General features: G+C 40.5%; 2 long non-coding RNA genes across 3 annotated transcripts; both read left to right on the forward strand.

Annotated features, from left to right (window-relative positions):
* The first annotated feature begins 11346 nt into the window (after positions 1 to 11346).
* On the forward strand, positions 11347 to 17815 carry LOC115590114 (uncharacterized). Of its 2 annotated transcripts, XR_003985679.1 has the most exons (5): positions 11347 to 11394; positions 11819 to 11860; positions 17171 to 17216; positions 17526 to 17679; positions 17776 to 17815. It is a non-coding gene; the product is annotated as an uncharacterized LOC115590114 (long non-coding RNA). The 2 variants fall into 2 exon arrangements; XR_003985678.1 differs by lacking the exon at positions 11347 to 11394 and having other exon boundaries at positions 11762 to 11860.
* LOC115590122 (uncharacterized) lies at positions 17813 to 21009 on the forward strand. The gene is made up of 2 exons (XR_003985687.1): positions 17813 to 17909; positions 19981 to 21009. It is a non-coding gene; the product is annotated as an uncharacterized LOC115590122 (long non-coding RNA).
* The last annotated feature ends 3074 nt before the right edge of the window (positions 21010 to 24083 follow it).

Genomic DNA, 24083 nt, shown 5'->3' on the forward strand with positions numbered 1-24083 from the left:
ATCTGGTGATTCCACATGAGAACTCAGCAGACTGTCCTTTCTCGCAGGCGAAAAAATGCATATAGCTGGATCACATGCTGTTTTTGTCAACAGCATAGTGTCAAAGAAAAGGGGGGCAAAGGAAGTACAGTATCCAAGCTACCACAATATGGCAGGGAGTAGGTGAGAGGTGAGATGGACACTGACATGCCATTCACACCTCCTGTGGTGAGAGAAACAGAGGACGATGGCTGGTTCCTACAGTGTAGTGCCAATAGAAAGCGCGGTCTGACGGCGATGTAAAGCAGTGTGAATTTTACCTATACAACGTACACTTGACCTGATGTAAAACATTTTAGGTGAGCCTTGTTTTAGGTGGTTAATGTCTCTTTTTCTCTGGACCCGTTCACTGCAGTACAAAGCTGAGCGTCTGGGCTGGAGCAGCTCTCTACTTCTCCAAACTTAAGCTGCGCTGATCGGTGATTACGGTAGGAAACAGATCGACTATAGATATGTACTTTATATGACCCCACTTCAAAAAAACCTAACTATCCCTTTAAGATGGATAAAGAAAAGGATAGAGTTTTAGGCGGAAAGTTTCACTTTAAAAAGTTGCCAGACGGATCTTTTGAGAGAACAAAAGTAATCTGCCCTTTTGCAAAGCCGAATTTAATTACCACAGTAGTAATTCGTCTTTGGTGTACCACCTCAAAGCAAAACACCACTGCCGAAACAACCGGGCTTCACCAGGCTATGTTACAGGAGTGTGGTACTTGTCCTGGGCGAATAACGAAACCTGTAAGAGAGAAGCTAACTAATGCTTTGGCTAAATGGATAGCTAAAAACTGCCGCCCAGTTAGCATAGTAGAAGACGATGGAAGGGATAAATCGTTCAAATTGCATTGGGAGAAATTTCTTGTAATCTACACTCGAGGGGAACCGTCGTGTCAAGAATACACACTTGGTATGAAGATGAGAGGGCCTGGAGGATGAACATGCTTGACCTAGCAAATGGTGACGTGCTCACAGGGGACCACTGGACTTCTGTGACCAATGACAACTACTTGGGCGTCACAGCGCATTTCACTGATAAAGAATGGCATCTGCAATCATTTGCACTAACTGAGTAAAACAGAAGAGCGACACTATGCTGGGGCATGTGCTAATCACTCGAGGAAGATTGAGGAAAGGTTAACCACAGTTGGCACCGACACTGCTCGTAACATGGTTGTAGCTGCCAGATTTCTTCCATTTGAACACCTGCCCTGCAGGGCCCACAGCCTGCAAATGAACATGGTTTCCCTTCATGACAGTGGATTTGAAAGTGGCTGAAGATCGCCACTGCACTTGACCCCAGGTTTAAAGACCAGGGCCCGTATTCACAAAGAATCTTAAGGCTAAAAGTAGCTCCGAACAGGTGAATTTAGGAGCAACTAAAACAATGGCCGTGTCAGTCGTGACTTTAGGACTCCTAATTTTTGAAAATAAGAGTTATTTTATTTGTGTCGATGTCAGATGGACTGCAAAGAGATTGAAGTTGTGGTTGAGTTGGTGAGGGACGCAATAACGTCCCCAACCAACCGAATCAATCCAATAACGCCGGAGTTAAAATGTTTGGCAACACTCCAGTATTTGGCTACGGGGAAAGTGTAGCTCTTCGCACGGGACTAGTATTACCTGGGGACCTCAAGTGATTTAGAAATTATCCCACCACGTCTGTGTTTCGTGCGGCGCATTCGCACAGGATAAGTGAAGTCTGTGTTTTAACTCTAATTTACTGACATTATCCCCCGGGTCGATCACACCGGTGCCCTTACTGGAGCAGCACAACGGTTAGATATGGATATTTTTAATATGATAACTGGTGAGCATGTTGAAAGATGGAAAAAAAATTCTTACCGCATGCTGCCATGCATGTTATCCATCTAATCATCTTTCGAGATTTCGCTCTTCTGATGAGCCTCCTGAATTTGCACCCAAAATGCTGTCAAAACTTTCATTTATAATTCCCAACGCAGCCTCCACAATTATAAAGAAAAGGGCAGAAAAAAGGTGGAAAACACAACAAAACACGATTCGCACGGGACTAATGTTATCACATGACCTCTGTCTTTGGTGAAATATGGTAGGTAATTTGCAGTGGAATTTTTACTTTACAAATTATGGACGGGGCAGATTCACACAGGATTAAGATCACAGACGACCTCCGCAATTATTACAGATTACTGGAGGTCCCCAGGTTATACTAGTCCCGTATGAATAGGGCTTTTGTCAATCGGAAAAAGTTGCATTCCATCAATACACAAATTGTCTTTGACGCATGTTACAATATACTGGACAGTGTTGCAAAATGGCCCGGATCAGCACACGATTCCCAAATTTTAATGGAGAGTGATTTGATGCAGCTTTTCGAGCAAATGCCGCTTTTATTGACAATTCATGTTTTTCATCGCAATCTTCTAATTTTTTATTTTTGTCCGAAGTGTTTTTGTTTGGGGGGGGAGAGGTACTTAATTCTCCTCATAAATACATTTCTTTATCCAATATCTTTTCATAGGCTTTGTCATGGGCTTGTAGGCAACTTCCTTATTTTGATTTCATGCATTGCGTAGCCTAAATGACTTTTCAATGGGCTGCCCTGTCACTCAACAGCCAATCACCGTTGTCACCGCTTCTAAGTGCGTCCTTATAAAATGACGTCATCCATAGCAACAGAGAGTTACTTCTAGTTTAGGAGTTCACTGTTTTCATAACTAAAAGTAGGTCTGAGCGGCTTTGTGAATTACTTTTAAGAAATGACTCCTACATAAAAACTTTTAGTCTGATTTAGGAGGAATCCTAACGTTAAGATAAAAGTCTTTGTGAATACGGGCCCAGGTCTTTGTGACATTCTGAGTGTTCTGCTGACAGAGTTTCCTGATTTGGACTTTTCTAAAATCCCACCACTGTTGTAAAGACACAAACTCAGATTTCATACTTTGGTGTTTCTTTGCAGTTTTTCTCCTCCAGTCAGGCCGTGTTAAAATGCCAACAGGCACTGTTGGTTTACATGTTATAAAAACAGAAGCTGTCACAAGTGAGTGATCAGAGAAGCCAACAGGGCTGATAACACAACTTTTAAACACATTAAAATGATGTTTAAAACAATAAAGCCATCCAGCCTGGCCACAGACAGTGAGTTATGTTCAGGTGTGTCCACACTCTTAAAAAAAGGCTTCATCAAGGTTCTATATCGAATCCTAAGGTTCTATATCCTCTATCAAAGAACCGTCTGTCTAAAAAGGTTCTATCACATTTCTGTAAAAAAAAAAAAAAAAAGGGAGTGCTTAAATTTATGTGCTTAATGAAAAACAAGAGACTTGGAATGGAATAATTGAGATCTTGTTTCAGACAATAAAGAAATGAATAAATAAAAAAAAAAATAAAGCCCTGAAAATAAGTAACAATATGCTATATATATAATATATACAGCAATGTATTTACTATAACTGCTATATATAGGCTATAAGTAGCCTATAGGCTACATATACACAGCCTATATGTGCTTTCATTGTGTTATTTTGTATGTTTTTACCCCTACAATTCAACTAAAGAATGTACTTTTTATGATCTCTTCAATAGCTGTGTGCACATTCTGTCCATAATCGAAAAGTATATAATAAAAATATGATATATGTGTGTGTGTGTGTGTGTGTGTTATATAGATATAGGCCTATATATAAACTATGTTATGTATGCTAAACGTGTAGGCCAATAGACTACTGAATTTATCACTCGCCCACTTTATATCTTTTATTTTTTAATTACAAAATCATTTTCATCATTTGCTGATTCTCTGCAGCTACATTCTCCTCGTTGGCATTTCATATTTACGGTAAATCCGACATGTTACTGTATCATTCATTCAGTATATATATCTCAAAGTGGAGGAGGCGGAGCCCACAGAAACATACAGGTGCATCTAGCAGCCACCTGCTCTTCAGTCGGCAGGTGTGTTCACGGAGGATCACACAGTCTCGCGGTCTTTTGACTGTGACCGGCAGCAGCGTCTTCACTGAATGTGCACGAGCGACGACGGTTCAGTGCCAACGGCTGTCTGGAGACTGAGCGTTCGTTTTCTGCCGTTACAGTTGCTAACCTAGCTAACCTAGCTAACCTAACGTTAGCCACCAGACTCCACTGACAAAACAGTAATTTAACCTCTCAGAATCCAGGAGCTGCGTCGATCTGTGAGTTTGTTTGTGTTATAGTGTGACGAGCTAACCATTTGAAACACCAACGTCATTGTTATTGTGACACTTTTGTTAGCACAGGAGCAACTCCCGTACGTGTTGTGAGAGGTACAGTGACCGTTACTGGTTGAAGTGGTTAAATCAGCGCTGTAAAAACGACTGCAAGTATTACCAGCTTCATGTAGTCTCACAATACACAAAGTGCAGTGTAATGCAACGTTATATATGATAAGTATGAAGTAACAGAAACTTTCTTCTTGTCTTTTTCCCCTGGAAACTGTATTTCCTGGACTCTCTCCACACTTTAACTGAAGGTGTTCAGTGTTTTCATGTAAAGTGGGACACTGCTTCATGCAGTGCTCCTACAGATCTGCTTCCTTCAGCACTGATGACCTCTGAGACATTTTGAGTCTTTGTGTGCTCTGTGTTTTTAATTTGAATCAAAAGTAAGATGAACTAGCTTCAGTTTATTCTCAAATGTGCCTCATGTGGATCCCTAAAGCCAACACAGCCAGTAGTTATATTTAATATATGTTGCAAAGGGTTGAATCAAACTGCATCACCTACTTTATAACTAATGTTTCCTCATTGTGTTTCATCTGTTATTCATCTGAAACTCATCTGCAATTTTAAAATGAAATGTAAAATGTGTTCATATCTCCTCCAGATGCTCCAAAGCTTCCCTCTGTGTCAGTGAGTCCTTCTGCTGAGATAGTGGAGGGCAGTTCAGTGACTCTGACCGGTAGCAGTGATGCTAACCCAGCAGCTACTTGTACCTGGTACAAGAGCAATGGAGATGGAGTGACTTACAGCTCTACTGAGATCTGTGCCTTAAAAGGATCAACAGTGGACATTAGCTGCAGCTACAGATACCCATCCTCTGTAAAGAGAGCTGAGAACAGATTTTGGTTCAGGACAGTGCAGAATGAGAATTATGTGGATCTGAAAAATGAAGCGAGGTATTTAAGTTGTGTGCAGTATAACTGTGGTAACAACGACTGCACTCTGAGAATCACAGACCTGAGAGAGAGCGACTCGGCTGAACAGATGAAACACACACTGTCATTTGTAGAACATTATTTGTTCAAACTAAGAAATGGTAAGAAAAGAGTGTCTATTCCACTTCTCAAAATGTACATCAGCTTTCACAGTGAATGATGAAATTGATATTCAACAAAGTCTTTGCTGAGATTAAAATCTTTAGCCGACTGTTCTTTTGTTTTTGCTGCTTGCATTTAACCCGTCACTATTATTCAGTAACATTTATTGGTAATTCCAAATGTATGAGGATTGCCCAGTGATATTTTAATATTTAAATCTATCTATCTAATCTATTTTAACTGAAATTGAAATTTTGGTGCATGTGTTGCTAATATATTTTAATTACTGTGTGCATGGTACTGAGCCTTGTTAAAATCACATATTAAATTATACAACTTTTTTGCAGAATCAGTTTTTGTTGGATATTTTTCCTTCTGGTAAAAAAATCTTTATTTTGGGGAATTGAAGCTTTTAAGTGTCAGTTTAAAGTGGAGCAGTTCTCACCAAGAAAGTTGTGTAAAAGCTGAATTGATGCACTCATTGACTCTATTTCAGCAGCTGTTATGTGATTTTGCCTGGTTTATCACTGTAATATTTTATATCTTGTAATGTAACCTACGATTCATGTTGTGTTTTGTATTGTTTTTATATGGTACAACTACTTTTTGATGTTCAATACAGTCAATTTGAAACCATCTTTCTCTTTTTTCTTCAATCTGCAATAGGTTGGTAGTGGAAAATGACTGACTATATGTTATTTAGGTTTTAAATATTAAAGGTTATTGGTTATTTTATTGAAATTAGTAGTAATAGTAGTAATAGTCGTCATTAACTTCGTATCATGGTAATTCTGTAGAATAATTTAACAAAAATGTGGCCAACCAAAGCAGTAAGGGAATAAAAGGTTTGGGATATTTATTGAAACTTTAAAAGGTTCTATATTGAACCATTTTGTCTCGCCACAAAGAACCCCAAGGATTCTTTTAAAAGAGCCCTCTGAAGCGGTTCTATATAGAACCATTTGAGGGTGCCAAATACGTACCAAGCTATAGAACCCTTAACCCTGTAAGACCCAAATATAGAAAAACCTAAAAAAAAAATTTTTTGACCCTTCAGATATTGTTGTAGGAGGCCTCTGATGCAGAAATGAAAGAGTTTTTTTAAAAAAAATGTTTATGTACGTTTTTAGAGAAATGTTGTAATATTGCAACGTTGGGCTTAGGTGGGAGCAGAATTTCTGTATGTGTACTCATGTTCTCTGAACAACAATTCAGAACAACTAAGGATTCATTTGCAGAGTTGATGGCTTACTTAGCCCCATAAAGGTATAACATTAATGATAATCACACATTCATATTTTTATGAAGAATTATTATAATTTTTTTATTAAATAGCTTTTTCTAGTGACTTCTTCATTCCTTTTTTTCTTTTCATGGCTGACTTTCATTCATAGTGAAAGTCCCAAAAACAGTTCTTGTCCTCTGAAAAGCAAAGGTGAACATCACAGTTGCTGCATTGCATGTTACTGTATCCTTTAGCGCAGTGCTTCCTCTCCCTGTCTTCACTGGGAAATGCGCAACTAGGTCCTTGCGTACATCCAATGGGAGGTGTGCACTTCTCTTGGATGGTCTCTTCTGAGGAGTCAGAGGACTTCCTGATGTCACTGTTGCTGGGCTCCCTTTGCCTGAAGATGGTCGTCCTCTCTTTGGAGTTTGGAGCGCCATGTTCACCAGGATGAGAGAGGATGCTGGCTGTGCCTGAAACTGTCTCCTGTTCATTGTCTCTTTGCTAGACATCTTGAGAGAGGATGATGGTGTGCCAGAAGATGTACATGTACCAGCGACGGGATTTGATGGGGGACCTCTATTTGGCTGTAAATGAGTCCAACAAATCCACAACTCCCATGTACTTGTTGACACCAACAATGTAAGGCCTCTCAACTTCAGTGTAGGTTCGGCTGGCTTTGTCCCAGCGTTGAATCTTCTGCACAGGTTCAGGTCCAGCAAAGGATAACACAAGTGTGATGGCCCTGTTGTCAGACCATTTGACAGCACAGATGTTGTGATTCCCCTCCACTCTGATGTCATCGCTTCCTCTCCCCTTTTTCTTCAAGCTCCCTCGTCTTCAAGGTCACAGTTGGGCAGGCGCACCTGCCTGGCTGTTCCCAAGTAGTGAATTCCCCAATGTTTTCCAGGCAGACAATACTGTCTGCTAATTGTAAGTCGCTTTGGACAAAAGCATCTGCTAAATGCCCTAAATGTAAATGTAAATGGCTTAGCCTATGCTCTCTACTTATCATGCTAAAAGAAATGTGCATCCCAATCACCAGCCATTAAGTCACACAATACTGCCTTGACATGACAATACTGCTTGTAATGCCCTCTAATTATCATACTAAAAGGAAAACATGCATACCCCCACTTACATCCACACATCCACATTCAGGAAAATGTTCATCTTTCTTAGAACTGAATTGTCTGTTGATATCCACTTTGTGAACAAAGTTGTGGAATTGTAGGTCAGTTTGATCAAATTAACTAAATTTTTTAGAGATAAAACTTTTAAATCAGTCAAATTTGACTAGAACACAACACAAGGGTAGTATGTATACTGTCCATGTATAAAAAACACTCTGTTTCAGGCAGTGGTGTAGTGGAGGGAATACAACCTGTTTGTTCCCACTGCAACAAGCCTGCTATTTTGACTACCACACTCACCCAACGTTGTAATATTACAACAATTATATAACAAGCTCTAAATGAAATTTGATGAATCTGTTCTACAAAAACTACATATGTACATGTTCTAGACATTGTAATAACAACAAAAAAAAATATAAAAGACATTTTACGTACTTGAATCTGATGAATTTAGTCCAATGAAACAAAGCAATGTTGTCCGAAGGAAACCATGAGAGGTTGTGTGAGTTCATGGCCATAAGGCCGGACTTATAAACAAATGTACTATCCAATAGCATCGTGAGACTGAACAATAGGACCCAATGACTATGTAAATGTGGTAAAAAAACAAGATAAAATATAACAGATTGTTTTTTAGGGTGGCTAAAGGTAACGTTGTAATATTACAACAGTGGGTCTTAGAGGGTTAAAGGTTGAATATAGAAGCACTTGTTCTTTGTGTCCAGGTGTTTTGTCTCTCCACACATCACACAACTCCTGAGCCTCCATGAGGTGAAGCAGACGAGTGTGAGAGGCAGCGTGAGGCTCTGCATGGTTCCTGTCTGACCTGCTGTCCTCAGTACTGTTACAACCTCCACCCATAAATACATATTCCTCATTATTACATTTATCAATCACTTCATTTAAAACATGTAGAAACACCACTCTCTCCACTCCCACAGCCGGAGCATCAATATTAATAAACACCATCTTTACGTCTTCACACACTGCTCTCACTTTTAACAGACGGCCTTTAATAACTTCTTCACTTTCTACAGACTGAGGAAGAAAGTTTGTGGAAACAACAAGTCCGGCCCCACAACTGTTACTGGTTTGTGACTGAAGAAGGTTTCAGCAGTCCACTCTGTCCTCCAGTCAGTCTGGTTATCAGCAGTACTGTGTGTCTCTGTACCAAAATAACATCCAGCTTGTTGAGAGAACACAGCTTGAAAAGAGACGCCCTTTTCCCATCAGCCCTTGCTCCATTTATATTCAAGCTGCCTGTTCTTATGTCTCCCATAGCAGAGAAACAAGGTGTAAAACAGAAAAGAGTGAACAAAGCAGGAAAAAGAAGAAGTAACTATTTGACTCTTTCATCCAAAACATTTCATCCTCTCAGAAGACACATAAACAGTATCATCAAAATCCTCCACTGTGAACTTCAACATCCAGTTGAACTCCTCAGTGTTGTTCAGAACCATGAAGACCTGCCTTCTGAAGGAGACAACATGTCTCAGGTGTGGAGGTTTACAGCCCAGAGGAATCAGTTTGACTGGAGACATTAACTGTCCGTGTCTCTCCAGTTCTCTCTGCAACATTTCATTACTAATGAACGGAGGAACTCTGGACAGAATGATGTTTCTGGCTGGATGAACCAGCGGTACCACCTGAACAAAGGTGTCCTGGATCACTACACCTCGTTCAACAACCGTGCTGACTTTATCAATACTGTCCAGAAAAATAACCACTCCATTGTTCATCCTAGATTTGGACTTTATACCGTCATAACTGACTATTTCTCTGATTGCTGGACTGCAATCCTCCACAGAGCAATTAACAGTGGGACAGAGTTTGACTCTGTGTCTGTGTGTGAGCGTCTCCAGCTGAGGACGATTGATACTGATCCACTAAAACTACAGCACAGAATACTACTGCAGAAATAAATCTAACACACAGACACACAAAAGATAGAAACACACTCGCTCGCTGAAATGCACACCCACACTCACTAAGAGAGAAACACAGAGAGAGAGAACTGACCTTTGACCTTCAGCTTCACATCTTTCTTCATCAGGATGTGTTCCCCCCTGTTGTAGACGGTGCAGGTGTAGGTGTCACTGTCATAGTTTGTGGGGTATTTCAGGGTCAGACTGAGGTCTCCAGGTTCCAGCAGGTTTCTCTTCATCTCTGTTCGACCTCTGTGATATATGTTCTGTTCTTCAGGCTGGTCAGAACCGTTCTGAAACACATGGACCTTCCTGGTGTATCTGTATCTCTCCTCCCACACCACTTTAATGTCTTCAGACAGGTGAACTGTGGTTTTGCAGGGCAGCTGGACAGACTCCACCTCTGAATCCACCTCCATCTGGTAGACTGAGAGGACAAGACACCACAAGAAGAGAAAAACAGACAGGATTTTGAATTTTAACAATACTTCATTCAAAATTCAAGTTATTATAAATACATTTTAAAAACAACAATCAAAAAACAACACGGTCAATAAATGAAGATTCACAGAATCTAAATCATGTCAGTCAGGTCCAAAGAACAGCTGGTCATCAACAACACAACAGAACACATGTTTATAACACCACACACTGGAACACTTTACACATCTTTCATCATTCTGTAATCATTAAAATCTAGTTTTAAACCAGTTTCAACATTTTTACAAACATGAAAACAGCATCATCATCCACAGCTGTCTCTGTTCTGTTTCTTCTGCTCAGATACACCAACATCTTTGTCCTCCACACAATGAAATTAAGAAGCTGCCATTTGTCTTTATTTCTCTGAGAAGACCTGTAGCCCAGAATGAACTTCTGCTTCAAACAAACTCCCCAAATAGTCTGAAAACATGTTCCAACATCACAAACAGAGGCAGCAGTGGACAACACTCCATGAAACAATGAGAAACAGTCTCAGGATGAGACAACATGGACAGACAGGACTCACATCAGAGTTAATGACAGAGACAAACACAACACATGACAGCTGATGTCATAAAGTGGACCATACTAAATTGTTGGTGATGAGAACTCGACCTCTGTAGGACATTTTTGTTTTAATCCACTTCCACCTCGCTAGACGACCTTTAACATTCTCCCAGTTATGAAGAACAAATGAAGGATCACCTAAAAACACTCCTCAGTATTTCAGCCCCCGTCTTCCAGATCAACCCTCCAGACACACTGAGCTTCTTCTCCACTCCACCAACACTGACAGCTTCACTGTCCCAAACTCAAAATAAGGAAACTGGTGGGCTGTTAAGTTAACTAAAGTGTAACGTGTGTTATGTAAGCTATAATTTCATGTTTCAAAGGTGAACATGATTAAATCATGTCGTCTTTGCATGAAATCAAACAACCTAAACATTTATTAGATTCATTCATGTTGCCAGAAAGTGAGGTAATTGAGTTTCTACAGGTAGGAGGGAAAAGCAAAGCGACGTCGCGAGAATCGCACAAGGAGACTTGGGAAAAAGATCCTCACAGTCCTTCGGCGTGCACATGGAAAGGTAAGCTGAAATCCATTATCGTCCATCTAAATTCAAACAAAATAGTATAAGAAAAATCTGTGTATTAACAGTTGAATGATTGTACATTTTAACAGATATTGTCCATAAATGGGATTCACAGGTTTATTTCTGTAAATTCACATCCCGAATTGCATTATGGGATTTTGATCTCCCAACCAACCTCTCTTGGCGGTCATTGTTTGCAAGTGTCTGCATTTCATTTGTGGTAAGGAAAACTTTTATTAATTAACAATACAGTAGAAATCAATCAATAATAAAGCAACTGTTTTATTAACAGTAGGTCTAAAGGAGTTGGAAAAGTTATATTCTGGAATAGTCAAAATACGGCTCAGATATCACGTTAATGTTTGCTAGCACTAACGGTAGCTCGCAACGTTAGTCTACGTAAGTTATACTCTATTGTGAATTAAAACACTTTGATTATTTTAAATTTAGAAACTGAGAAATGAATTAATCGTTTGCAGGATTAGAAACAGCCGCTTTGTATATGAGCCTGTCTGTCGTGATAGAGATCGCTCGTCAGTTGGTCATCATCTGAGTTTACAGTATAATTTACAGTATTTTCTGTCCACCGCACGTGACGTCACAACTCAACCGCCTCCTCACTCCCTGTGCGTCTGTCAGCGCAGGTCCGTCAAGGTCTCACTCGGCCCTCTTCACTTCACTTCAAGGTAAGCCAATAGATTGAACTTTCAAAGAGACTCTTTCTCGGTAAAATATTAAATACATAGGCTATAAACGTTAATGTTAGTAGATCAGAGTTAACGTTCGCTCAAGTATTTAACTATGGTCTTGCGACTAGCTAGCTACGTTAGCTTTAGCTAGCTACGTTAGCTTTAGCTAGGTTGGGCTGTTAGCTGCCCCGCTGTTGACACATTACGTTTTTTTTTTGACCTATTGATCGCGGAAATATGGCTGCATTTCACCGGAGCAGACGGGTAAGGAATGTGCAGCCTCAGCTAACGTTAAGTGAAATAACATAGCAGCCTTATGCTGCATTCCATTTACCTCGGAAGTCGGAAGTCGGAGCTGGGAATGACGTCACACCCGAGTTCTCAGCGTTTCAGTTACAAAGTCGGAAAAAAGTAGCTAACGGCCAAAAACGGAAGAGGAAACAAGATGGCTACATCTAAAAAAGTTATTGTCGCGCTTGCCTTGTCCGAATACAAACGACATCTGGACAAATATACAGTCCTTCTGCAACCTGCAAACACGGTGGATGAAGAGGAAACACAAAGGCGCAGAAGGTATCATATTTTTTCTTTTTTTTTCTTTCTACCTATTTCATTGTTCACAAAAGTATCGATCGCCGTTTGATTGGACAACAGTAGTAAATAACGGGCGAGTGCTCTTAACAACTGCAATTTTATCAATTATATGTAGATTTAAATCGATTTTCTCAATGTAATATCAGCAGTTGTCTGTAAAATAGGATATACAGGCTATTTGATAGGTGAGAGAGTTTAAATGTTCTCTGTGTGTTATTCCCTCTCTCTCTTTCTGTTTCATCACATTTTTTTTGTTGATATCACCAGTTATGATGCCTGCAATAAAGATTGATTGATTGTGTTCAAGATTTCAAAAATATCCACTGATAAAAGGAAGTAAAAGTTGCTCATATTACTTAGAAATGATACAATGATTCTATAAGGACTGTAAAATGTGTCATAGTCTTTACTAAAACACGTTTTGTCTCTCACCTAGAATATTGGCTGTGCTGCAGTCTACACAGCGAATTATATTGAAGACTGGAACAGAGTGGGAGATGATGCTGAGTGTCACCAAGCCCCAGTTTGAATATGTCATGATGAAGCTGCAGGACAATGGTATTCAAAAACCACACAGTCAAGGTCTACCACCAGTTCCTCCAACAAAGAAGGTGCTGATGTTCCTGTGGTACATGGCCAACCAAAACAGCTTCCGTGAGATGTCTGATAAATTTGATGTGTCACAGTCCACAGCACACAGGATCATCCTACAAGCTCTCAACATCATGTGCACAATAGGATCATCCTTTATATCCTGGCCAAATACCTGTGAGAAAGCAGCATCTGCTGCTGCTTTCCACCGCCTCTGTGGTCTCAGTGGTGTCATTGGTGCTATTGATGGATGCCACATCAGGGTGCAAAGACCACCAGTAAGAGGAGGAGACTACATGAATCGGAAGTCTTTCTATTCTGTCCTTCTTCAGGGAATTGTGGATGAGAGGGGGCGATTCATTGACATTTTCGCTGGACCACCAGGGAAGGTCCATGATGCCAGAATGTTGAGGGCCTCTGACTTCTACACCACATGGCAGGAGAAGATGGGTGACAACAGCTTGCTGGGAGACAGTGCATACATCGGGCAGGCATTCCCTTTTGTCATCACGCCTAAGCGTGACAATGGGGCTCTAACTGAGGCCGACGAGCTGCGGAACTCCAGGATCAGCCGTGGGAGGGTGGTCGTAGAGCAAGCGTTCGGAAGAATGAAGTGTAAGTGGAGGCGCCTACGAGATCTGCAGAACACCCGGATCGATGCAGTGGTCATGATCATAGTGGCTGCTTGTTTTCTACACAACATGTGCATTGGTGCTTCAGAGATCTGTCAGGAACACCCAAATGGATGCCCAAGACAGGCAGATGAAAATGAGTAACACTGCAAATGTCATGAGGCCACGCCATGAAATGATCCTCATCCTTAAGTTGTAAATATTGTAAAAAGGTGTTTTTAGATATGTTTTAAACTTTTTATCCTGCCAGTAAATAAGTGTTTTACACAACTGACTGTCTCTTCCCTTTAATTATGATTATTATTTATTAGTATTATTTACTGCAATGATATTAAACAACATGCCAGGTAGAAATTTAATACAATTAAATACATTTAATACAATATTCAGTACATTACAAATTCAATAAATATTCAAATGTTTTGATTTAAGAAAAAAAACACTTAGATTAAAACATAGTGCAAATAGAATATAAATAACAATAAAAATCCAGTGCAAATGCTTATGAGTATGAGTACAACTAAAGTTTAAACAATAATAGCAATGTTAACAAAATCACAGAATCACATTCTGTCTAAAAATCGAGACATCAGGCCCTCAAACCCTTGCTGGGCTGACTGAAGCTGAGCCAGTAGCTCCTTGTGGCACCTCTGTGCTTCCTCATGGCGCCTCTGACTGGCTTCCTCGGACTCACGGAGGAACTGGAGAACGTCATCTTGTTCCCGCCGACGCTTATGAGGCCGTGTGTGTGTTGGTGCTGTGTGGGTGCTGGAACAAGAAGCAGCCTCTGCTGGAGGTGCCGTGACAGCCGAAGGCCCAAGCACCTCTGGTCTTCTGACATCGAGCCCCGCTGATGTGCCAACCACAGGGAAGACTACGTCATGCTGCTCTGCCAGAAGGTCATCCATTTCCTCAAAAAATTGGAAGCGGATGGTCCCTTTGCCTGTTGACTTGTTGTTGTCCTTTATTTTTTTGTAGGCATCAATCAGGGTATTCCACTTCCTGGCCACTTTGACAGGACAAAACAATTCAGAATACTGAATGCAGAGCTTCTCCGCCGTCTCCTTCCACAGGTTCTTCTTATTGCACCTTGCCGATTTCAGCCGAGAGTTCAGCTCTTTGAGACTCTTCGGGAGGCCATCAGATTCTGCTGCTAGGTGTTGCCGCATCAAATCAATCAGGAACAGTGTTTGTTCCTTACTGAAGCCTTCATTGCCAGGCAGGGCAGGAGATGGTGATTGGCTGAGAGTGGCAGCATTCTCCTTGAAGCTCTCTACAATACACATATGGGTAATAGGCTGTCAAACATTGTATCATAGACATAACTTTTGTTGTTGTTGTTATTATCGTTATTATTATGTTATCTAACCTGCTGTGGTGTGACTGTCCTCAGTCATCACCAGGTTCGCCACAGTGGTGCAGTCCATGTTGGTGTAGTAATTTGCGAGATCGTGTGCTTTCTGGAACAAAGGTCCAGGAAAGGGTGTCCTCCTGTCTGGGTCCATGAATAAATTGGCGTATTTGTCCACATAGACTGGGAAAAAAAAGAAAAAAAAATGTTTACATCACAGCTATTTCCCTCATAAATGTTTTGCATGCAACAAAACTTTTTTTTATTATATTCAGAGTAGAGATGCACACGATTAAGACGATAAACGAACGTCTCCATGTCATTCACCTGTAAGGATGGTGCCGAAAAAACAAAAACAAAGATGCACTGCGCTCCTTCTCGAGCTGGCTCACTGGTAAATCAACAGCTGACTGAGCTCAGCTGTCAGAGTAGCTGTGCCTCTCTCTTTAGCCTGGTGTTTGAATGTACGCTACTTTGTATAAAAATAGTTAATTATGTGAACAACTAACCTCCATCTGTGGCTGTTGCTACAAGGCACAGTGGATACTGTAGCTCTCTCTGTGTGTGTGTGTGTGTTTTCTAACACCAAAACAACAACAACAACATCATCGATCATCCTCTCAATCACCAATGACGGCTTGTGCCTATCACAAGCCGTCACCAACAGTTTAATGGTTCGGTTAACGGACGCCCGTTAAGGCTCGGTAACTGATTAATGTTTTAACCGTCGGTAAAAAAAAACATTCAGAAAATTAATAATTTGTGCATCCATAATCCAGAGGTCATTCACTACATCATAGGCTACCATTTATAACCCTCTCCGCATAAACAGGTCACTGAAAAAACATAAATAAAAAAAACACCGGTTGAAACTACCAGACTAACGGTGAGCCGTTGTTAGCACGGTCTGCTTTATAGTTCGCATATACACATGAAAAATGTAAATTTCACTATGAAAGCATTTCCATATATATACATCTGACAATACAATGTATACGGCTGACTTATTGTGACAACAAATAGTAAAAAAGTGTTAATAAAAGGATATTACAGGAGCTTCTACTTACTGTTTACAACCGGGGCAGCCATCTTTAAATGTCAACTCGGGGGTTGTATTGAATGTCCGACTTTCCGAGTCGGAAATCCGACTTCGGGGTTCGTTCCAGTTGAAAGTTCCGACTCGGAGCTCGGAAATTCCGACTTCCGAGTACAACTGGAACGCACCATTAAACAAGAAAAAAATACGTCAGTGGTGTAAAGGAACACTAACGTTGCCATATTTTCCGGACTACAAGTCGCGCTTTTTTTTTGTAGTTTTGCTGGCCTAGCGACCTATATTTAGAAGTGACTTGTATATCAAAAATATACACCATGTCATCTATGACCACAAGAAGATGGCAGGGAGGCTTTTATTCCTAAATCCCTCCTCATTCAGTAGCTCATCTCCATCCTCGTCACACGCTGTTCCCTTGCTGCGCTGTCAGACCTGGGTCTCTGTCTCCGTTGCGCCGTAGCGCTTCACTGCCATTCGAGTCAATTCAGAAGATTGTCACAGCGTGTGCTGGTCTGTCTCTGTCTCTGTCTCCGGACATGGAGCAGAGACCCAGGTCCGACAGTGCAAGGCTGTCCCTCTCTTAAGCAGAGGATGAGGTCAGCTTCACTCCCGTAAATCTTAACAGACAGACCACACAAGTTGAAGGAGTTTCTGATCAAATCCCCATCAGTTTGTTCCAGGACTGAGTTGTTTTTCTTTATCCTTTTTCCTTTTATTTAACCCAGTTTGTAGCGGGTTACTTAGTTCCGGCCTTTATTTGTTTGTGTACACAAAGCCCTGGCTATTATATGAGACCTGGCTATTAATTAAATGTCCCGTGTGCATGACCAGAGTCTTCACCTACATCCACAAACGGAAAAGGCATGAGTTCAGAGAGAAGTCTGAGGAAAGGGGCTGGGACTTTTGACTTGTATATTTTCAAAATGTTGCCTGCTAGTACCGTTTTTCCAGGATCGCCAACCCTACCTTTAAAAGAAGCTTGATGTGGTTCGACAGTATCTCTATAGAATCCAGTATGCACTGCACAAAGTATGGCCTATCAGTGTTTATTTACCCTATGACCATTCTGTCTTCACTTACAACAGGATGCCTTAGGAGAGCTGCCAAACACACCGTGTATCATCATAATGGGTAAGTATGTTTACAGTATAGGTGTTTATTTCACTGCTCATCTTGAATACTTATATCAAAAAACTGAATGTGAATCACGTAATTTTAATTTTAATTGGTGAACTGCAATAACTGCATTTGGAAAAATTAATCTGAATAGCATAATTTTGAAACAGAATTCATTTGCTCTGAAACCTTATTCAGTTATGGCAATTCAAATTAGCTTCATGTCATTCAAATTAAGCAATATAAGTTTTTCAAATTCAGTTTATAGTGACATGCATTTCTGCACATAAAATGTGTGTTGTCTTTTTGTATTGTATTTTGCAGATGAACGACAGTACAAGCTGGCAGTGGATCAAGTTACTTTTAACAAGCACATTAGCTGTCGTCTGGTGGAGTTCAGCTGTATGTTCAGCCTCTTTTATGTACTTAACATAAAATATCTGAAGGAAGCAGCCCTGACACTAGAGTTCATCCAGAGGTATGTTTTGGCAATGCCCATTTTATTGTGTACTGTACTGTACTGTACTTAATGTTGCAATACCAAGTGACATGATACATTTTGTGTTTGCCACAGGAGCCTGCTGGGTATCAACCCCAAAAGAGGGTCGAAGGCTGAAAAAAAGGTGCAAAACAGTACAATGTCCCCCCAAAACTGCTGCGATTCCTATCGGATCTGAATGACTTTAAGAATCCTTGAAAGATATAAAGGTCATTACACACTCTCCTTTGTTACTAACACACTCTCTCTCTCTTGTCTGTCTCACTCAAGTCTTTGGTCACAAGTCCAAATCAAGTTTCAAGTCCCTTGAAAATTAAAGCCTCGTTGTGATGAGCCTTTCATCATCTGCTGCGATCTGGTCTGCTAAGAATACTGCACAGTTATATCTAAGAAATTCAAAGCATTTACTGTATACTGTAAATACTGTATGCTAAATAGATAAAGGAGTGATAATAGGCTAATACTATTATTATCACTCCTTTGTCTAAAGCATACAGTATTGATAAGTTGTTTACGATATGATCCCTTTAAACAGGCTATTGCAATGCCATATGAAGAAAACACACAATGCAAGCATTCCTGTAAACGGGATTTACCGTTTTTTACAATCTGGACCTTATTTCTAGCATAAAATACGATCATTTACCCACCCAGATAACTTTGGTGTCATTACAAGTCGTTCCGACGAAATTAGATCCAGCCGAGAGCCGCGTATATCCTTATAATGGAGTCTACAGGGCAGCAGAATGCAGCCTCTAAATAACACATTATCTGCAGAGAAACTCGTTCATTTCACCAATATTTTGTTATGATACGCTAGTGCTATTCCCCTCTGAGTCCAGGGTTAGCTGTTATCAACATCCAGGGTCTGTAGGTTGACCTATTAACCTCAGACCTGTAGGGGTGTCACGATTCTCCAAATCCTCGATTCGATTACATTTTGATTCTAAGGTCACGGTTCGATTCGATTCTCGATTTTTACATTTATTTTTTTTAAAGCACAGGTTGCTATGCCATTTTTAGACTAGACTGTTATGCAATATAATATCTGACCTTTGTTCGCATTGTACCACACTATATTGTCAAATTTAAAACATTTATTAACAACATAATGTAACAATAACTTATATCTTCAGTCAATTGGAAACTTAAACAAAATAACCTGCCATCTAGTTTCTGCAGAGCTTACAAACTGTGGCTTTTTTGGCGACAACGCAAACGTTTTCAATATAACTCACTGGAAATCCAACATACTTCCACACCTGAGACTTCAGTGAAAAAGGAGGGGGTTCAAGTTCTATCGATGGGTCTCCTGCGTCTGCAGTTGCCATTGTTGTAAGAGTGGCATAGCCCCTTTCAGGAACAGGGCGGTGCGTGAGGTATGTGTGCGTAAGGTGCGTAAGATGTGAGTGGGCGAGCGAGAGTGAGAGAGCGTGCGTGCCTGACTGAATGGGAGAGGAAGGAGAAGCGAAAGGAGTAACAGTAGTAGCGACAGCAATAAAGTGTACAATATAGGCTGCAGTTTGGCTGTGAATAAAGGCGACGGCTCCTCCAGATACAGCAAAGCTCCCTGGTATTATTTCCTGACCAGCTTAACACGTGAAGGGGGTTCACCCCTAAGATAAACACAAACTTCGACTCTGGAGGAAATCATCTCCCTGTGCTTCCCGACCACGGTCTGGCAGCCGAACAGGAATGGTGTAACACCATGCTGTCATTTGACTGGCTGTAGCTACTAGCTACTGGCTTAGCTAGTAGCTAAGTTAGAGGAGGTTGACTCGCAGCACTTCAACATGAGTGTTTTTTTTTTCCACTCGGCAAGCCGACCGGACGTGACGCGGGGGTGTGGCAGCATCGACAATCCCATTTTTTAATTAGAAGTTCGATATTGTGAATTAATTTTGGTCGATTTCGATTTATTCGAAATCGTGGCACCCTTACTGACCTGGATGATGTCATCTCTGAGCGCTGCACAGCTCATTCTGATAATAATGATTCCACTTCGGCATTCGGGTCCATTTTTAGCGCAACTAGCCAGAGCTTTTGCAAGAGGAGCTCTGCTGTTCCTCTCTCTTTAGCCTGGTGTTTGGCTGCACTTTGTATAAATGATACAGCATATCAAGATCTAACCTCGAGTTTACGACTCGAGTTCGAGTCGCAAACTCAAGTCCACATCTCTGCATGCACACACACACACACAAAGTGTCTGGAAGAGTCTGCCTCACAAGTAGTAGGGCTGCTTGATTATAGTAAAAATTATTTTCTTCTCTTCTCCTCCAGTTGGGTCCTGTGCTCCCAAGTATTTCCAGGTCTACCGAGCACACACATGATGGGAACATCAACTGTGACGGTTTCAGGTCGGTTTCAGATAGAAGACTGTTGTTGTTAAAGACTCACTATCGCTTGTCGAGACCTAATGTCATCCAGCAAGTGCAGGAGTGCTTGCAGTTGACGGCATCTTTGCAGTTTACATTTTGTGTTTTTATGTACACTCTTCATGATTTTGCTCATTTGATGTTTAATGCAATTTAAATAACACAATTGTTTGTAGTATACCTTCATATATTTTGTATGACAGAGAATCAGGGCCAATCAGGTTGTTCTGCATTGAGCAAAGCCCAATGCAGAACACAATGGCAGCTTAACCACACCACAGAAAACTTCAGTATTAGAAATAGTTCAACTTAGTTGAACCTGTACAGATAAATTTAGGCCGTGATGACACCGGCAAGCAACAACACTTTCATTACGTTCCCATCCCAAGTGCTACGTCCTATACCTGCCAATGAGAAAATGCTACATGATATTGGAGATGGGCATGTCATCAAATCAGTTATTTTATTTTTTTCCCTTAGTGTGGCCATAATACTGTTGTCTTAGTTTTGTGCTACAGTTGAAAGAAAGCAGTAATTTTAATGGGATCTGTAGTGTTCTCTTGACAGATGTACTGTTTAATAGTTATTTATCAGTGGGTACTTGTACCATAGATGTAGCATCTGGTAGGATGCAGACCTGTGTTTTTATGTGTTCGTATAGGCAGGCTTTTCAACCTCACTAATTTTCTACTCAGTAATGATGATTTAAGCCTCTGCTCATTTGTAAATGTTACAGTTTTACTGGTACATGTTTTCAAATTATCTTCAGTGTTAGTGTAGTACTGTTTTAAAATATTCAATCTATTGTAACTCTTTTACAGGTCAATTGCCATTCTTCAATTGACCTGTAAGTTTGTGGGCAGGCTTTTTTATGTGCACTGCTTCTGGATGATTTGGATGATGATTTATCTAAAAAATAAACCATTAAATAACTGATGGCTTCCAGTGTTTTTTTGTTGTTGTTTTTTATAGGGTAAAGACCATTTTATACTGGATAATGTCCTGTTTTTTTCACAGTAAATATTCAGTAAATTACTGAAATTAGATTTACAGAAAATGTTTTATTTCACTATAGATACACCATTTAATAACAGAAAATGACCTGTTTTCCCACTATAAAAACACCATTAAATGACCACAAATATCTTGCTATTTCACAAGAGATAAACCATTAAATAACTGAAAATGTTCTATTATTTTGCCTGTAGTTTATTGTTAATTGACAGTAAAATTCTGTTTTTTAAGACCGGTTAATTAATGTCAAAATTCCGTTTTTTAATTAATGGTCAAAGTCCTGTGTAATGAGCTGTCAGTACTTTTACTGTTATTTTACGGAAACATTTCTGACAGTGTACGGTAAATCCGACATGTGACTGTATCATTCATTCAGTATATATATCTCAAAGTGGAGGAGGCGGAGCCCACAGAAACATACAGGTGCATCTAGCAGCCACCTGCTCTTCAGTCGGCAGGTGTGTTCACGGAGGATCACACAGTCTCGCGGTCTTTTGACAGTGACCGGCAGCAGCGTCTTCACTGAATGTGCACGAGCGACGACGATTCAGTGCCAACGGCTGTCTGGAGACTTCATTTTCTGCTGCTACAGTTTCCAACGGGGGGCGCCGTGACATTCCGAAACCCCACCCTTCCGAAACACCCCCACTCCGAAACACCGCTGTTCCTAAATTGATTTTCAAGTTTAAATTACTTCCTACATCAAACACTGCCGTCCGCTCACCGGCCGCGCTCACACAACTCATTGCTTTTTATTGCTAATAGGCCTATGTCACTATCTTCATTTATTATATAGTATATTTTCGCTTGCAGCAAACACATTTAAACGTTTGTCTAATCTTTTTACACGCGCTATCCGTGGTGCTGAAATCCCCACTTCCAGCCGCACTCTCACAACTCTGAAATAAACTGTGGCCCATGGGTGCGATCTGCCGGGGAATGACCCCTCTGCTCGTCCGTTTTAACATAACTTGTGTTTGTGGAAGGTTAACAAGGTATGAGTGGATTGAGCACTGCTGCTCAGTTTGTCTTTGAAAAAAAAAGCAATTCAAAAAAGCATTCAATAAACATTCCGTGAAATTGATTGTGTATCCATCATAGCCATAGACTATCATGACCTCGGGCCTACACACGCAAACTGTGCGCACGCAAAGGCTGTTACATTATTACATTGAATGTAATAATGTCCGCAAACGTAAAAAACCTCAAACACCTACTAATACTGACCGTGCGTGCAAATTCCAGCTGCTGACCCTCCGCTCCGCTGTCACACAACGGATCCCCCTCCGCGCTCCCTCTCTCTCTTATAATTGTTTGCCCGAAAAATAATTTCCATGCAGAAAACATCGCATGACATTTAAATTTAAATTGACAATACAAATCTCAAGAAATCTGGATGTATTGCTCATTTGTAAACACAACACTTATCAGTCTATAGGCAATAATCTAAAGGTTTATTAATTCAATTCATTTCAAATTCTTTATTGAATTTATTCTTTAAAGAATTTTATAACTTTATTGGCATGAATGCCACAACAACAATATTGCTCCAAGCACCAAGAACCACGAAAAGAATACCTAGCACAGTACCATTATACTTGCTGTGTGTGTGTTTATGTGAAATAATAATAATAATAATAATAATAACTTTGAACATTATCACAATTAAGTTATCAATCTGCGATGTAAAGAAATGCAAACATTACAGACTTCTAACCATTTTTTAAAAGTGTCTGTATTTTAATTGAGAATAGTTTTTATATAAATTACACAAAAGGAAAAGAAAATGTGATTTGTTTTACCTATTTCATCCAGAAGCGGTCATATTGACCGCACATCATTTCGCGGGATTTCATTCATTGTCTCTCTTGTCTCTGACTTTGTTAGCGGTCTCCAGCTGTGCGACTGTAACACAACATTATATGAAGAAGGACTAACACTAATAGCCTAATTGATTCTTATTTCTCGTGTCAGGGCTGCTTCCTTCTTATTTCTTCCACTTACAGAACTGTTTACGACTCGAAACAATGTTATCATATATGACGTCTCTGACCAAATGTCGCGGCTTCAAATGCATCAAATTCCCACATCCAGTTACGCAGGCAGCTGTCCAGGTGCTGAACCAGGTGACAGACAAAGCTGCACTCTGCGTTCTGATGTTTGCTGGGCAGATCTGTCCCCCTTGCTTTCTCATCCACTCTGTTGTGGGAGATCTCCCACAAAGCAAAAGAAATACAAATTTTTTCTCTCTCGGCTGAACTCTGGCTTGAGCCAACTTCACCCAGGAGAGCCTGCAGCCCCCGCTCCTGCTGACAACAGACCGGGGGAGAAAACAGACATTCCTTTGCTCAGAACACATCAGGCTGTGTCTGAATATGCACGAAGATCGGTATAACGCAATTTTCATACAATTTTGGATATTTAGCATGATAAAGTAATTTCAATTCAACATAGCCATTTGTCCAGCTGAAGCCTAATGAGCGTTATGTCATTATTAATATGAAGTAGGCTTGTTTTGCAGTTAATCAGCTATATGATTCGTTTGAACCCACAAAGAGAAAAAGGATAAATGTGCAGCCTCCGTTTCCTTTCTGATCGTGTCCGTTCGGAGTGGGGGGGTTTCCCCAATAGACTTTTCGGAATAGCGGGGTCTTTGAAAAAAAGAGAAACCCCGCCGTTACGATGAACTGAAGTCTATGTTCGGAACAGCAGGGTTTCAGAAAGGTGGGGTGTAACCCAACGAGCTAAAAGGTGAGTACAAGGTCCGACAGACTTAGAAACACGCATAATACCTGTTTATAAATGCTATCTGTTTTCATCATGGTGTTTTAACCGGGTAAGTGGCAAGTGCGGATAAGGTTACATGTTACGTTACCGTGGCTTATTAGTGTGAATGCTGACTCAGCATTCACACTATTGTTCTTCTGGAGTTTATTATTCCTGCTTCCGTACGTTTTTCAGCACGCTTCTTCTCCTTCAAACCTTGAGCTATTC

The sequence above is a fragment of the Sparus aurata genome, chromosome 10 (assembly GCF_900880675.1).
Source record: "Sparus aurata chromosome 10, fSpaAur1.1, whole genome shotgun sequence".
NCBI classification, from domain to species: domain Eukaryota; kingdom Metazoa; phylum Chordata; class Actinopteri; order Spariformes; family Sparidae; genus Sparus; species Sparus aurata.